General features: G+C 48.2%; 1 pseudogene; it reads left to right on the top strand.

The window, feature by feature from the left end:
• Window positions 1–487: 487 nt before the first annotated feature.
• LOC106722035 overlaps window positions 488–15,771 on the top strand; it is a 16,991-nt pseudogene continuing 1,707 nt past the window's right edge.

Genomic DNA, 15,771 nt, shown 5'->3' with positions numbered 1-15,771 from the left:
GCACCGGCAGGGCGGGCGGGGGGAGGCAGGCAGGCGTGTGCCCTCGCCCTGCCGCGGGAAGACTGGGGGGGTTGTCTTTGGACTGGAGCTGAATCCGTGGGGAGTTGGGGGGCGCTGGGGTCAGTGCGGGAGCGCGGGGCGGGAGCGCTGCGGGGGTGCTATGCTGCGAGGTGAGGAGGTGGTGCTGGTGTCTGGGCTGTTGGGAGAAACTGGAGGGCTGGGAAGAGCCCCCCTCCCAGGCTGTTTGCCCCTCCTGGTGGGGCAGGGCAGGAGGCTGGGGCAGCTGTGGGAAGGGGCATTTCTGGAGCCAGCCCAGTCCTGGCAGCCTGCGTCAGGGCAGGAGGGGAAGTGAGGACACGGTGGGTGAAAATCAGTGGGCGTTGGGGCAGCGAGGACGTGGTCCTGGGTCTCCCATCATGTGGTAAGATCTGTGCTGTCTCCTTTCGGCCAGGACACCAGACGCTGCTGGCTGGCGCCGTGCGTGAGCAGAGGGAGAGCGAGCCCAGGCTGGGGTGAGGCCTTTTCTAGTGGAGAAAATGGCTGCTGAGCTGGAACCAGTGGCTGTGGTGGACCTTCCCTTTGCAGCCCTGGTACAGCCCGAGGTGAAGATGGAGGAGCAGGACCCAGGAGGTCTCTGGAAAGGAGCTGAGGGAGCAGGAAAAGTCCCTCGTGTCATCCAGGCTGGGGCCAGCGGGGCATCCCCATGGCGGTCAGCACTGCAGCCCGTAAAGCAGCAGATGGCAGAGCCAGTCCAAAGCCAGGAGATCCAGGGGCAAGAGGTGAAGCAGGCCGTGCAGCTGCCTTCTGAGGTCAAGCTGCTCTCGGAAACCACGCTGCTGGCACCAGGGGACGACCTCCCGACCCCAGAGACCTGGCGCCAGTGCTTCCGGGGCCTCTGCTACCAGGAGGCCGAGGGGCCGCAGGAGGTCTGCAGCCGCCTGTGGGAACTCTGCTGCCATTGGTTGGAGCCCCAGTGCCGCAGCAAGGAGCAGATCCTGGAGCTGGTGGTGCTGGAGCAGTTCTTGGCCATCCTGCCCCAGGAGATGCAGAGCTGGGAGTGGGGGCGCAGCGTGGAGACATGTGCCGAGGCAGTGGCCCTGGCCCAGGGGTTTCAGCTGGAGCAGGCAGAGGATGAGAAGCTCCAGGTGAGAGCATGTATTTCAGTTTAATCATCAATGCTGCCATCCCCACCTCCATGCGTTTGTGGGATGTTCCCTCCAAGCCACGTGTCTCCCAGTTCCCGGCTCCCCAGTGACATATTTATCTTGGCCCCAGGTCACAGTGCATGTGAAGATCGAGGAGGTGTCCTCAGACAAGATGCAGCACGCTGGGGCATTGCAGGAACCTGGTGATTGTTGGCTGGAGCAGGCAAAGGCCCATCCTGCAGATGTGTTCCTGGAGGAGGCAGGAGAGGAGGAGACCTCTGGGTCTTGGGACAAGCCACCTCGTATCCCCAAAGAAGAGCCCCTGCCCAACCAGGAGTCAGGTCCTTACCAACTTATTTAACATATAAGGTTAACATGGGCTGATACTCACAGAGAAATGGTTACCCCTCCTGCCTAACCCTCTCTCCTGGTTATTAGGGTTGGCTATCAGGTATATTCAGTTGATTTTGGGGGACAACTAAAAAGAAAACAGGAAGAAAACAGGGATGGGAGAGAGGTCTCTAGAGATGTGAAGGCCTGGAAAAAAAACCAGAAAAGTTTGGGGGAAAAAATGTTTTTTTCCCTGCTTTTTTCTGAGGACGTTTTTTGTTTTTTTCTGAAAAACTGGAGAAACTTTAAATTTTTCCAAAAATTTAAAAAAGCTCTTATGAAATATTTTCTTTTAGAACGATGAATAAAATGTTTAAGACAAGGTGTTCATACTTTGCTACCCTTTACTCCCCAAAAATGTTTTCTAATAACTATGTAATAGGAAGACTTTTATGTAAGATTATCTACAGTATCAGACCATTACAATTCCTGTACACCAAGGCCAAGCAGTACAGCACAACTCTTAAATGCAAGAGAAGATACATTTCTGCCCGCAGGGGGCACTGCTATTTTCACAAGAGGAGGAAGAAGGACTTAGTGCAGGGGCAGGCAATTATTTTGGGCAGAGGGCCGCTTACCGAGTTTTGGCAAGCCATCGAGGGCTGCATGACAGGCAGCCAGGGGCAGATAAATCTTAATTTTCTAAATTTTTTAGGGGCCCCGCGGGCTGGATAGAATCGCCTGGCAGGCTGCCCTTGGGCCACATTTTGCCCACCCCTGATTCAGTGCCTTCTTTGCTTGTGGATTCCCTCTATTGTTGACTTTTGATCTAGAGGTTCTTGGATCTGCTCCTGTCCTCCTGACTAGACTTCAAAGGACTGGGCATGGACACTGGCAGCAGCATCCATTCGTTCCTGTAGAGATTAGAAAGAAGGAGCTTATTGCCTTGCTTGCTCAAAAGCCTCAGGAGAGGAGACAGAGCAAGTCTAAAGGTTTTGGAGTTGGAAGGAACCTGCTCCTCCTGGCCCTGTGACCTTGAGATCCACAGAAGTGCAGAAGCAGCACAAAGGAACTAAAAGAAAGTATACTTCTTTGCTGAAAGGGTAAGAGTTTTACATTTATCTGAATTCGGTGCATTCAACTATATTTTAGCTGCATTAGTATATTTTCATAACCTATGTAATTCATAATTGAATTTCTACTAATCTGATGTTTTGTGATGCATCACCCAACCTTAGCAGTGAGGTGAGTCCTGCAGGGCAGGGAAGTTGTTCACTGTTAACTCTGAGGAGGCCTCTCCTCCATCCATTACTAAATGTGTACATGCTGTAGCTTAGTGTTTATATATGCAAGCTAGCTACTAAATTACATTTTTCTTTTTTCTCCCTCAGCAAAATGGTGCGACCAACTTCTAGCATATGGAAGGATTTCCACACTGCAAGATATTCTGAGGAAAAAAAATGTGATTTGCAAATACTGTCAAATGAAATATGCATTTCCAAATGATGCTAGGATGACCAAGCACATCATTGTATGTAAGAAGTGTCCTGCAGACATTAAAAAATCCTTCATGGGTGTATGTAAGGAGGAGGTAGATCCTGATGATGAAAGTGCAAGTAGCTCTTTCCAATGCTCTGGATCCAGAATCCCTGCTGCTGCTGCTTCTATAACATCAGCATCACAAAGGGTTGCTCAATCAGTATCCTTAAGTAACCAAATATTGCAACCAACTGCATACAAAAGACTCTCAGTATCTTAATATGTAGACAAGATATCACCTGAAGATCAAGAAAAAAATTGACCAAGCTCTTGCAAGAGCAATATATTCTTCTGAGGCATCATTGTCAATAATTGAAAATGCCTACTGGCAGGAAGGTTTTTAATTACTAAGACCATCATACCATTTTCCCCATTCTTGAGCAAGCCTCTTTTAGAATCAGAATATGAATGTGTAATGCAATCTGCAAGGAAAAATCAACAAAGCACTGTGTCTTCCAGTACTTACAGATGGATGCACAAATGTGCAGGGAGAAGGAATCATAAACTTGGTGATAATGACACCTCAACCATTTTTTTTTATGGAAGCATTGAAACAGGAGAGAACAGGCATACTACAGAGTATATCAGTAGTAAAATATGTGAAATCCTACAGAAGATTGGGAGTGGTAAAGTATTTGCTTTGCTGACTGACAATGCAAGTAACATGAAAGCAGCACGGAAGATCATAACGGATAATTATCCACATATTACTGCAATAGGATATGTATCCTATGGACTAAACTTGCTTCTTAATGACATTGGGAAGGTGGACACTGCAAAAGATCTATTGAAGACCAAAAGAAGTTATAAAACATGTAAAAGCTACTCATATTGTAGCTGCAGTTTTTAAGAAGAATCAGGAAGAAAAGAATGTAAAGAATAAAATGGTGACATTCAAACTGTAGTAAAACTAGATGGGGTGGAGTGGTGATCTGATTTGAAAGTTTACTAAAAAACAAAGAAGCTTTTCAACAAACAGTAATAACTGAGGATCTTAAAGTACCCATAAGTGTAAGGAACACTGTACTTGATGAGGATGTCTTCTGGATTTAGCTGCAGAACTTCCTGAAGATTCAAAAGCCAATTTATTCCGCAATCACTGTGTCTGAATCAGATGGAGGGGTTTAGGTTGTAGCCGTGTTGGTCTAAGGATATAGGCAGACAAGGTTCCTTGGGTGAATTTGATATCTTTTATTAGACCAACCCAAATGGTTGGAGAATAGTTATTAAGCAAGCTTTCGGGTTCAAAAACCCTTAATCAGGCTAAGGAAGCTTCATCAGTTGGTGTGTGCTCTTCCTGGATGGAATGAATCAGATAGTGCACTTTTGTCAGACATTCCTTACTAAATGGCCCAGATAAAAACTGGGTATGAGAATCTAAGTGTAGCTCCGCTTACAAGTACAAAAGAAAGACAAGTGAAAGACTTTATTAACAGACGGAAAGACTTTTGTTGCCAGTCAATTCATGCTGCTGCAAATCTCTTGGATCCAAAATTCACAGGCAGAAGTGTTAGTGATGATAGCACTGCTACTGCATTTGACTGGATTATAAACCAAGCAACACGCTTAGGGCTTGATGCTGGAAAGGTACTTTCAAATGTTGCAGCATATAGAACATCTTCAGGTATTTGGTCCAGCAATGTAGTCTGGGACTCTGCCAAGTACATCCCTCCTGCAGTATGGTGGCAAGGCCTTTGCATGACATAGCCTCTGACTCCTTGCTTTTCACCTGCTTCAGGTTCCTCCATCTTCTGTAGCATGTGAAAGAAACTGATCTATGTTTGGAAATACTCACATAGACCAAACGAACATATGAAAGAAGAGAGAAGCTTGTCTCAATCCGGGCAAACCTTCACTTTTCAGAAGTTCATGAAGATAAAAATGAAGAATCAGAGGAATTGGGAGAAGCAGAAACTGATAATAGTGATAGCTCAGAAATGAGACTGATTAGACAAAGTTTCTTGTAGCAAAATTTGTATTCAATGAGTCTTATTTTTTTCTCTTTTTTTCTCAGCTCTTTTTCTAAAAAATGAGTGCTTTGGTATCTGCTTGACCCAGTGGAGGAGACTAAGTCCAGAATACATAATAATTTCCTTTGTTTGATTACTATAGTGTTGATGGTTTATTCTATTTTCAACTTTAATTTTTTCCTGCTTCTCATCAACTGGAAAACACTAAGATGCTAGGTTCTTTAGAGTTCAGCAGCTTGCAGCTCCATTTGTAACAGAAATTAAAAACATTTTAAAGTAAATTCAATTAGTAAATTTGTAATTATTGTCTGAATAAACTATACTTTTAAATTTAATAAATATACCAAACGATAATTTTATGAGCAAACCAAGTTATACATAATACATTTTATGTTTTTAAAGTAGCAAAGTGAATTTAGATCTGTAAAGGAGGCTAGGAAAATAAGTATTGCATATATTTCCATTTTCCCCCAAAATTTGTTTTTGTTTTTTTTTCCCCGAAAAAAAACCGGGGAAAAAAATGTTCTTTTTTCCCATGGCTTCAAAATTTCTGCAAATTTTGCATCTCTAGAGGTCTAAGGTTCAAAACAAGTGCTCCAAGGGGGAACACCAAGCACAGCACACTGGACGGTACCCACCAGCTCCTTAATAAATCCAAGGAGCCAGTGGCAGGTAAGATACTGGGTGCAGGCCAGGGCATGGGTCTGGGTGCCTGAGTGGTTGTCCTGCATTAAGGGTGAGAGGCCCTTGTCTGTGACACAGCTGCAGTATTTATAACTATATAGCTGGAGTTGAGGTGGGGCTTTGATCTGTCTGGGTGGGCAGCATCCAGACTGAGGGCCCCTGATCTTTCTCACTGCATGTGTGCAGCTCCCAGCAGAAAAATGCTTTTTCTTGGTTGGGCTTTGATCCAATTGATGTTCTAAGGATCAGTGTTCTACTAGCCCCTTTCTCATTTCCTCATGATCCTTTTGTGCCCCATAAGGGGCTGGTGCATGTGTCTGGGAAATATGTTCCCCCAGTGGTGTTTGGCTGGTTCATGTACAGTTAATGTCAAGCTTCTGTCCTGCTGCAGATTCCCCCAAAACAGAGGAGACCTGGGACTGGTCAGCAGATGAAAGCTCCTCAGACTGGTGGCCTGGACAAGGCCCTTCCCCAGGAGCAGGTAGGGAGCAGTGGTTCTCTCCTTTTCCAGCAGTAGGAGGCACCATCCATCAGTAGAGAAATCTCTCTCCCAGAACATTTTGATAGATTCAGTGCTTCAACAGGTCGGGTTTTCTTGTTCTCCTAGTGCCCATGGAAGCATTTCACATATCCTGGAGCATACTGATCTTGCATTCCCCCTCCCCCACCCCTTAAAATGTGGATGCTGCCACTGTACCAGTGTCCCCTGAGCTGCTCTCCCAGGGAGCAATGTACCTGCAGGCTCTGACATGGTGTTTTGATCAGCATCCTGCACTGGACATGTTATTGGGTGTCATGTCTAGCTTTGTGCCTGTGGTAGTCTGTGAGCAAGAGCTGTGGGTCTGCGAGTATTCCTTCTCCCCCTTTTTCCATGCATTGAAGCCTCTGGCTGTCGTAGTAGCAGGCCAGTTCAGGAGGCTTGCAGGGCTTTCCCTATGCCACCAGCACCAGGGCTAACCTGTGCATTCTCTTCCTCACTCTGCAGGTGCAGGAGCTCTGAGTATTGCTAAACATCTGCCTCTTGAGGAAAGGCCTGTAAACCTGGAGCTGCTGAGGATTTCCCCAGGGAGACTGGAAGAGAGTGGTTCCCGAACACCAGAACCAGGTCAAGTGCAGAAGGGGCAGGACAGGCCTCCAAAGCAGGGGGAGACCTTGGAGGTGAGCAAGGTGCCAGGTTCAGTTTGGTGTGAGAGTAGAACTGGGGCAGAGGTGACGAGCCAGGGGTGCAGGGAAGAATTTTGGGTAGTGGAGAGACCTGAAGAATGACAGGAGGAAGCTTCATTTGTGACAGAGGCTGTAACTACTCCAAGCTGGTATTAGCAGGAACTCTTCCAAATGCAGATATCTAGGGTTGCTGGCACTGGAAGACCTGGTTAGAGGCCTTGGAGCCATGGCTCCCTTTTCCTTGAGAAGTGCAGCCTCAGTTGCCTCTAGGAATTGATCAAATAGAAAATGTTAAAACCTAAAGAACCAAAAAAGAGTCCATCTGGTTACACTATGACACTCAGCCAGCACCAGGAAGCATGGGGCAATGGTCTCTACGGCTGAGCCTAGCAAGTCTCTTCCAGCCTGGCTAGGACTGCCGAGCACGAAGGGTCTCTGCTGGGGATGCCAGCAGAATCTTCCAGCGCAGCTCGTGCCTGGGCAATATCATGGGCAGGCAGGTTGGTAGGCATGAGCAGCACACCTGGCTGCTAGTTATCCGTGTTAGTCTGAGATCAGGCAGAAGGCAGAATAAATTTGTACCTTACCAACTATTTGAATGAGAGAAGCATAGCAAAAGTTTTTACGAGCCCAAACTCATTTCTTTAGATGCAACGAAAGGCTATTCACAGGCCAGGCTATCAAATAGAGTCTTTAGAAGATGGGACAGTGCTGGGAAAGGGGAAAATAAGTAGACACCCCCACAGACAAAGCGGGGACAAAAGCTGATCTAGGTAATTGGATAAGAATCCATAGTCCCTATTTTGACTGTACTTAACACAATCCAACCTGTGGATGATTTCCCGTGGCACAATTCCATGTTCACATTTGTTTTAAAGTGTTTTGGATTAAGAGCCGTAGAGGTGCACCGATAGATTGGTCCAATATTGGATCAGCACTGACATAAAGAAAATTGAGTGTATTGGAAATCAGCCTGATGTGGCTGGTGATTTGGCCAATAAATGCCCGTGTGTGTTCAGCTGCAGTGCAGCATGCAGGCAGCGAGGAGCACAGCTCAGCAGCTTGGAGAGCTGCATGCAGCTGATAAGTCTCTTGTGGGGGAGGGGGAAGGGAAGGGGCATGGGGCAACAGATCAAGGTCCCCCGCAGTGAGGTAAGGAGTGGGGCTGGGGCAGGTGCTGCCCAGCCAGGGCGGGGCAGGTGCAGGACCGAGCCATGGCTCATGGGGAGGGGGAGGTGGGCTCCGGCCACTGCATGCACCCTGGGAGAGCGTGGGGGCGGGAGGCATGTGCTTCCCAGATTAGCACGGGGTGGGGCAGAGCAGGCTGCAGCTGTGGGCTGGTACTGGGGCAGCACTGGGCTTTTCCCAGTGGGGGCTGGGCTGGGCTGCACTTCAGGACAGGCGGCAGCGGCGCTAGGAGGGGGGTGACAGAGGGGGTTGCAGCTACCCTAGATGGCACCATAGCCCTCCCCAACATCTCCCCCTCCCAGCACTGCTGCTGCCTGCCCCACATGCAGCCCAGCCCAGCCCAGCCCAGCCCCCGCTGGGAAAAGCCTAGGGCATCCCTAGCCCACAGCTGCAGCTCGCCCCGCCTTGCGCAGATCCGGGGGCCACATGCCCTTCACTCCCCTGTGCCCTCCTGGGTTGTGTGCAGTGGTGGGAGACCTCCCATGGTCCCCAGACAAGACGTGGCTCTGTCCCCCATCATGGGGCCCTTGATCTGCCCCTCCACACCCTTTCCCTCCCTCTTCCCCTTCCACCACAGGAGACTTACCAACTGCATGTAGCTATATTGGAAATTGCATTGGTAATGGCCAATATGCCTCCTTTAAAAAAGGCTATCAGTATCGGCCCCCCAAATCTCTATCGGTGCACACCTAAAGAGCAGCTACTCTGAGGTCAGCAATGGAATGTTCAGGGAGCTTCAAGTATCCTGCCAAGTCTTTGTGTCTTCCTGGACCTGATGTCAGATTGGGGCTCATTCAGTCTTTTCTGTAGAGATTGCACCATTTGCCAGTGCAGACAGCAGAGGAGCACTGTATGTAGGGGATGGCCTAGGTGAGAAGGGTAGAGTTCGACGTGAATGACCATCAAATGGTATAATCCATACTATTTGGGTCAGTAAGGATGTGGTGTGTATCGATGAGGGAGCACAGTTTGCATCTGGGTCCATTGTAAGGCCTGGTGCCTTGGTGAGAATGGGAGTTAGGTAGCCTTTTGCTTGAGAGAAGCTGTTTAAGGTTGGGGGGCTTCCTGTAAGCCAGGACTAGTTTGTCCCCCATGGCTACAGTGAAAGATCCCTCCTTTTCCAGGATGGGGGATGGAAGTCATTAATGATTGTCCAAGGTTTTTGAGCTGGGGGCTGTAGGTGACAGTAGCAGCGGCACTCTTTTTGTCTTGGTATTGCAGCAAGTTAGAGTGAGGTCTGAGTCTGGTTTTGTTACTTGCAGTGACTACAGTTTTGGGATTGTATTGTAACTGTAGGATTCTCTAGTCTGGGCCCTTAGGGTATGCATCCCAGTGGGTGGGAGGTATTGAAACAGGTAGTGTAGTGTAGAGCTGGGCTTTGAATGATGGATCTCATGGTGTGCTTAGGATGAAAGCTAGCTGTGGTAGTGGGTGAGTTTCTGATACAGTGTGGTGGCAATGTAGCCATTGCAAACCTTCATCTTGGTGTCTAGGAAATGAATTTGCTGGGTGGAATATTCCAGTGTTAATTTGAGGGAGGGGTGGAAGTTGTTAAAATCCTGGTGAAATTTCTCTAGGGGTTCCTTCCCGTCTATCCATACGATGAAGATGCCATTGACGTACCTTAGGTATATGAAAGGGATGAGATGCAACTATGGAGGAAACAGGCTTCCAGGTTTGTCATAAAAATATTGGCATATTGTGGAGGCCATATGCATGCCCATGGTGTTGCCATGTGTAGGTATCTATAGGGAGTCCCCATATCTGAAGTAGATGTATGTAAGGATAAAGAAAAGTCCGTATTTGCACAACACCCAAGAAAGTGAAATTAATATCTTTCCCTGTCCCTTTATACCAGCGTCTAATGGGGAGAAAAGACACAGCCCCCACAGCTGATAACATCCATAGAAACCCCCTCCATGCCTACCAGTCGGTGTCTTTGCTCACTAGAGTCCAGACATGTGGCTCTATTTCCAGAGACTACAATATTACAGTTCCTGGAGTTTGAAAACCATATTTAAAAAGAAATGGAAGAATAAACTCATTTTGCACTGAGTCCAGCCTGCCACAACTTGTTGCAGCCTTTGGGGATCCATGTTCCCCTTTCCAGTCTTCCCTCTTTCCCCATCCTTTCATTTCTGCTCCTCGGCCAAACACAGCAGGGATGTCTACAGAAGCCCCTGCTCAGGTGAGGCATCAGGGAGGTCCCTTGTGTTGAATGCGGCCAGCCAGCCTGACCCTAGACTCTAGGCTCTTAGTTTCCCACCCCAAAGCCACATGGGAAGTGAAGAGAAATTCCTGACCTTACTGTGCCAGGCCCTGGAATTCCCAGGGGTGGTGTCTGGTGGAAAAGGATGAATTCCTCTTGTCCCCACTCCCAGGCAGGTGTTCTCCCTGCATGTCACTGCCATGAAAACAGCTTCCCCAGGAAGACTTAGTGCATCTATACTACAGAGTCTCCACTGGGGCACTAGTGCCAACTAAAATTAGCTGCACTTATGCCAACTAAAATTAGCTGCCCTGTCTCCCAGGATGAGAGGCTTAGGCAGACCAATTAACTCCTATACCCACAGAGCTGTGTCCACATAAATTGTCAGCTGAATAATGGGCAATTGTGTACCCCTACTTGTCATGGCTAAGTTTCAAGTCTTTGTAGTACAGAGTGAGTACAGATAGGGCTGTTGGGGCTGGAGGCAGCTGGAACAGGAGATACTAATGCTGTAATGCTTGTGACTGCAGCTCTGGGAGGTCTTTGAGAATGTCGCTTTACATTTCACGAGGACAGAATGGGAGCTTCTGGAAGATGAAGACAAGGTGCTTTACCGGGACCAGATGCTGAGGAATTACCAAGCCCTTGTTTCCCTGGGTAAAGCTCTGGTTCTTGCTTCTCTGTGGAGCTATGTGAACTCTGAAATTTATTGTCTTCTCCCTATTTTTCAACAGTCTTGTCCTCATGAACTTTTGGCTGGTGGTTTAAATCCACTTCTTCCCCACTGCCCACTCAGCTATCAGACTTTCACATTTCATATTAATGTGTCCTCCTTGATTTGATCCAGCCACCTTCATTTGCATATTTTCCATTCATGAAACACCTGGTACTTCCATATTCTGCAGTTTCTTGCCAACATAATCTCTCTTTGTCTTCTCAGCATGTTCATATTATCTCCAATTCATTGTGCATAAAAATTCACTAACATCTCTTCCTTGGGAAATTATTCTGATTTCCTCCCTCTCTTGCCTAGTTTTTCCTGTCCAAACCCATTTAACATCCTAATATGCTTAGTACAATACAGTGATATCTAAATTCCCTTTTTCCTCCTTTGCTTACAACTCTGTGGAAGTTAGTGGAAGTCTTATCAGCCTCTGCTGCTACAACATATAGAATTTGAATTTCTTCAACTCTTTCTTTAGTGACATATGTACACATGATTAGACGTGCACTGATACATCGGTCCAATTATTGGATCATAACCAATATAAATTAAATTGGTTGCATTGGATATCGGCCTGATGGGGCCGATAATTTGGCTGATAAATGCCAGTGCATGCGTGCAGCAGCAGCACAGCACTCAGGCAGTGAGGAGCACAGCCTGGCAGCGTGGAGAGCTGCCTCCAGCTGGTAAGTCTGTTGTGGTGGAAGGGGAGGAGGGAGAGAAGGGGCGTGGTGGGGGAGCAGATCAACCCCCTCCCCCTCTGCACAGTGAGGGAGGGGGCAGGGGCAGGCACTGCCCGCGTGGGGTGCAGGACAGAGGCATGGCTCTGGGGGTCGGGGGCAGCTCCTGCTGCTGCTTGCACCCTGGTGAGCTGCCTCCAGCTGGTAAGTCCACTGTGGTGGAAGAGGAAGGGGCAAGATCAACCCCTCTGGTGGACCTGGAGGCACAGCTTGTGGGAGCTGGGGGGGCAGCTCCCACTACTGCTTGCATCATGGGAGGGCACGTGTGGGGCATGTGCCCCCCGGATCTGTGCAGGATGAGCAGGTGGGCTGCAGCTACTGGTTGGAGCCAGGCTCTTCTCGCCAGGAGCTAGCTTTGGAGCAGGGGCTATGGAGGGGGCTGTAGCCACCCCAAATTTTGCCATAGCTCCCAAGACCGCTGCTGCTGCGCACCCAGTGCACCCTGGCTCTTCCCAGTGCGTAGGGGGAGGTGGGGGTTGATCCAGGCTATGCTGGATGCATGGTGGCAATGGTGCTGGGAGGGAGCTACAGCAAAATTTGTGGTAGCTGCAGCCCCCTCTGTAGTCCCAGCCCAGCCCCCAGTGAGAAGAGCCTGGCTCCAGCCCACAGCTGCAGCCTGCTCGCTCACCTCACGCAGATCTTGGGGGTACATGCCCCCTCCCCTGCCCTCCCAGGGTGCAAACAGTGGTGGGAGCCACCCCCACCCCCCAAGAAGCTGTGCCTCCAGCGGTGGGGGGGGTGTGTGTGTGTATGTGATCTGCCCCCCTCCTCTTCCACCACAACGGACTTACTAGGTGGAGGCAGCTCTTTATGCTATATCAGAAATCGGATTGGTATCAGCCGATATGCCTCTTTAAAAATCGAATATTGGTATTGACCCCAAAAATCTATCGGAGCACCCCTACACACGATGCAACCCAGGTACTTCTAAAAAGGAATTATTGGAAGCTTCTGTCCACAGTCCTTCCTAACATCTTCATCTCCATAGACCACAGATTGTGGCTTTGCTGTATTTACTTTGAGACTTGTGCTCTCAAGCTCACTCTGCCATACTCAAGAGTTTTCTTGTCCTCCTCCTAAAATCCTACATATCAGGTGCCCATCACTGTGATAAAAAGAAGGTTGGGTGCAGGGCTTAGTGAAAGCCCATTTCCAGTTCCAGGGGATCTCTAATACAGGGACTTGTTCTGGCTTGTGTATAGGTTTGAGGAACTTGGCTTTTACTAGACCAGTTTGCTTTTCTGGTGCTTTCTGTTTCCTCCATTTCCCTCAAGGGACTTACTTAGGGAGGTGCTTAAATATATTTTCTAGTTCAGCAAAGATAATATAGACTATTTCTACATTATGGGCTTTCAAGTGCTGTAAAATGTGTCTCTTTCTGCCTTCTTTTGTCCTTTTCCATGACTCCCAGGAACTTTGTTTTAAATCCTGTAGTATTTGCCAACTTGTATACTCATCTTCCCTTCTGGGATGATCCTCCCTTTGGATGGGATGATTGCTTCAGTTCCATCTACAGTTATGTTAAAATCATCTTTTCATGTATCCTGTTGATCAATTACCTTCTTTCCCAGGGGAAAATTTTCATTGTCAGCCATATGGCATGGATTCTTTTCACTGCCATGAGTCCTCACTTTAAACCTTCACTGCGAAATAACTCATTTCCACTTGTTTGCCTGGAATAACACTGATGAGATGGATGTTATCTGTCTGTAAGTGTGTCCAGTGTCTTAATTTTGGTTCTTTGAAAACAGTAAAAGTTCTATCTTTCTGTTCTCTAGTACATCATAGATCATTGTATCACTACCCCTGCCATTGGTGACTGTAAGTTTCATACCCTTTTTATACCTCAGAGTGTTTGGTGCTTTGTTTCCTTTGACCATCCCTCCACCATCTGGGTGACAAGGACCATCATCTATTGAAGGCTTCTCCCTGCAGTGCCTTCTCTTTCACTCTACATGTTCACCCTCCCTTATCCGTCAAGATCCTAGTAGAATACTTGAGTTCATTTGATCCGTTCCCCAAATCCTGGTTTGTTATTCTCTGTCCAGTAGCCAGTCAAAAACACTCTTTAACCACTGCCCTAAACAGGATATCGAGGTCCCACACCTGACTTAATCTGCCGCATCCAGCAAGGAGAGGTGGAGCTCTGGGTCTGTGAGGAAGAAGACCGTGAGAAAATCTTAAGGTTGGAGGACCTGCTGCCAGGTGAGTTGTGGCATTCTCCTCCACCCAACATACCTCTCAGAAATGCTCCATGTCTGGAGTGATAGGATGCCTGGAAACTGAAGACTTGCTCTGTGCTGCCATTGTAGGGTGCTGACCTCAAATACAATACATTCTGCTGTAATATGTCCAGGCAGGTGTGGTTCCCATTCCATGAAATTCAAAGCCGTGGAGACAAGCGTCTGTTCCTTTTTCTCCCCCTAATTATGGCTGTTAGGGGACAATGGAGTTTGCTGTCTTGATTTTTAGGCACAGATCTGGTTTCCCTGGGATACCATGATCTTAAATTTCCATCCTTGCTCAGCAGTGTAAGAGTTGATTCCCCAGCCCAAGGTAGCCATACCTCTCTAACACCCTGTCTCAGGGATGATAGGATTTGTAGTTGCCCATGGAAATAAGCTGCAGTGGCTGAAGTTCTGTGTAGCTATTATTGCTGGACAAGAGAGAACCTGGAGCTGCCTCTGGTTTTTCCTAGTTAGTCACTTGGAACTCAGGAAGTGTTTTAATCATGGTCTTAGGCTCCATTTAATGGCTCCATGGGGTGACTGGGATTAACAAAATTTCAGGCTGAGAGGGGAAGTGAGCACTGCATGGTTTGCATTACAGTCTCCCCATTTCTGTTTTGTCTCTGGGGCCCTGAGTGTCACAGAGCCTGAGACTCAGCACAGAGTCCACGTGTAGGTCAATGCCAAGGTATTTGTCCCCGTGCAGATTCCTGTGATGTGGAGGCCACCTGGGACTTGTCAGCAGAGGAAAGTGCCATGGATTCATTCCCTGCACCAGACCTTGCCCTGCAAGCAGGTAGGAAGCACAGCCCTGCTCCTTTCAGAAGAGAGAACCACAGCTCTAAAGCCTTCCCTCCCAGAACATTTCTTGGAGGTATGAGGGATGAAACATGTTGGCTTTCTTACCAAGCAGAAGCAGCTTGGTAAGAAGCATTCACCTAGTCACACGTACACACCTATGTGTGTAGCATAGAAGCACTTAGTCCAATGCAGTGGTCTAGTCTAAGGCAGTGCTCCCGACACACCCAGGCTGATAAGCCCCAAAAATCCACAGTGAGGCTGTTCACCTTTGTACTCATATGCTGATCTCAGGACTGCCAAAGATGAAGGGTGAGCATTGGAGAACATCTCACCAATGCAGTTTGGCTTTCGGAGCACGTAAGCTCAGTCAGGGGGAGTGCTCGGCTCATCTCCCCCTGGGCCCACCAGTGCTGTGGGATAAAGCAGCAGTTAGAGAGCCTCATACTTCTGTTAAGCAGATGCCTCTGGTCTTGTCCTCAGCCCATTACAGCATTAAGCCATTCAGATACTATCCTAATATACATGTCCCATATGTATTTCTCTCAGCAGGGTCTGAGGTGTTGGGGCTGACAGCTGGGACAGAAACCCTGATAATCTGGCTCTGAAATCCACTGAACAGGGAGCATTAGCCTGGTACAGGGACCTGCTCCTCCCTCACACTCAACACTTGGGGTTATGGAAGGAGGACCTTGTTTTCTTGAGGAAACACACGTGCCAAGGTCCAGTCTTGCTCTGAGGCCCATTCCATCGAGGGAATATGTGTTTTTGCCCTTGCCAAAAGACCAGGGACTAATTTGGAGTTTCTCTTATCCATGCAGGAGGTACCTGGCTGCTGAGCGGAGCTGAGGAGCATGCTTCTGAGGAAGAGCCTGCAAACCTGGAGCCAATACAGTCATCCCCAGGGAGTTTGGGTGAGATGGACTCCCTGAGACCTGAGAATGACCCGTGGCACAAGAGTGAAGGGAGGCATGAAAAGCAGGAGGAGAATGTAGTAGTGAAACAGGTACCGTCACCTGTTGGTTGTGAGAGTGGAAAAGGGACAGAACCCA

Source organism: Alligator sinensis, unplaced genomic scaffold (genome assembly GCF_000455745.1).
Source record: "Alligator sinensis unplaced genomic scaffold, ASM45574v1 scaffold161_1, whole genome shotgun sequence".
Taxonomy (NCBI): Eukaryota; Metazoa; Chordata; order Crocodylia; family Alligatoridae; genus Alligator; species Alligator sinensis.
Note: the sequence above shows the minus strand (reverse complement) of the source record. Positions and strands in the feature narration are given on the sequence as shown.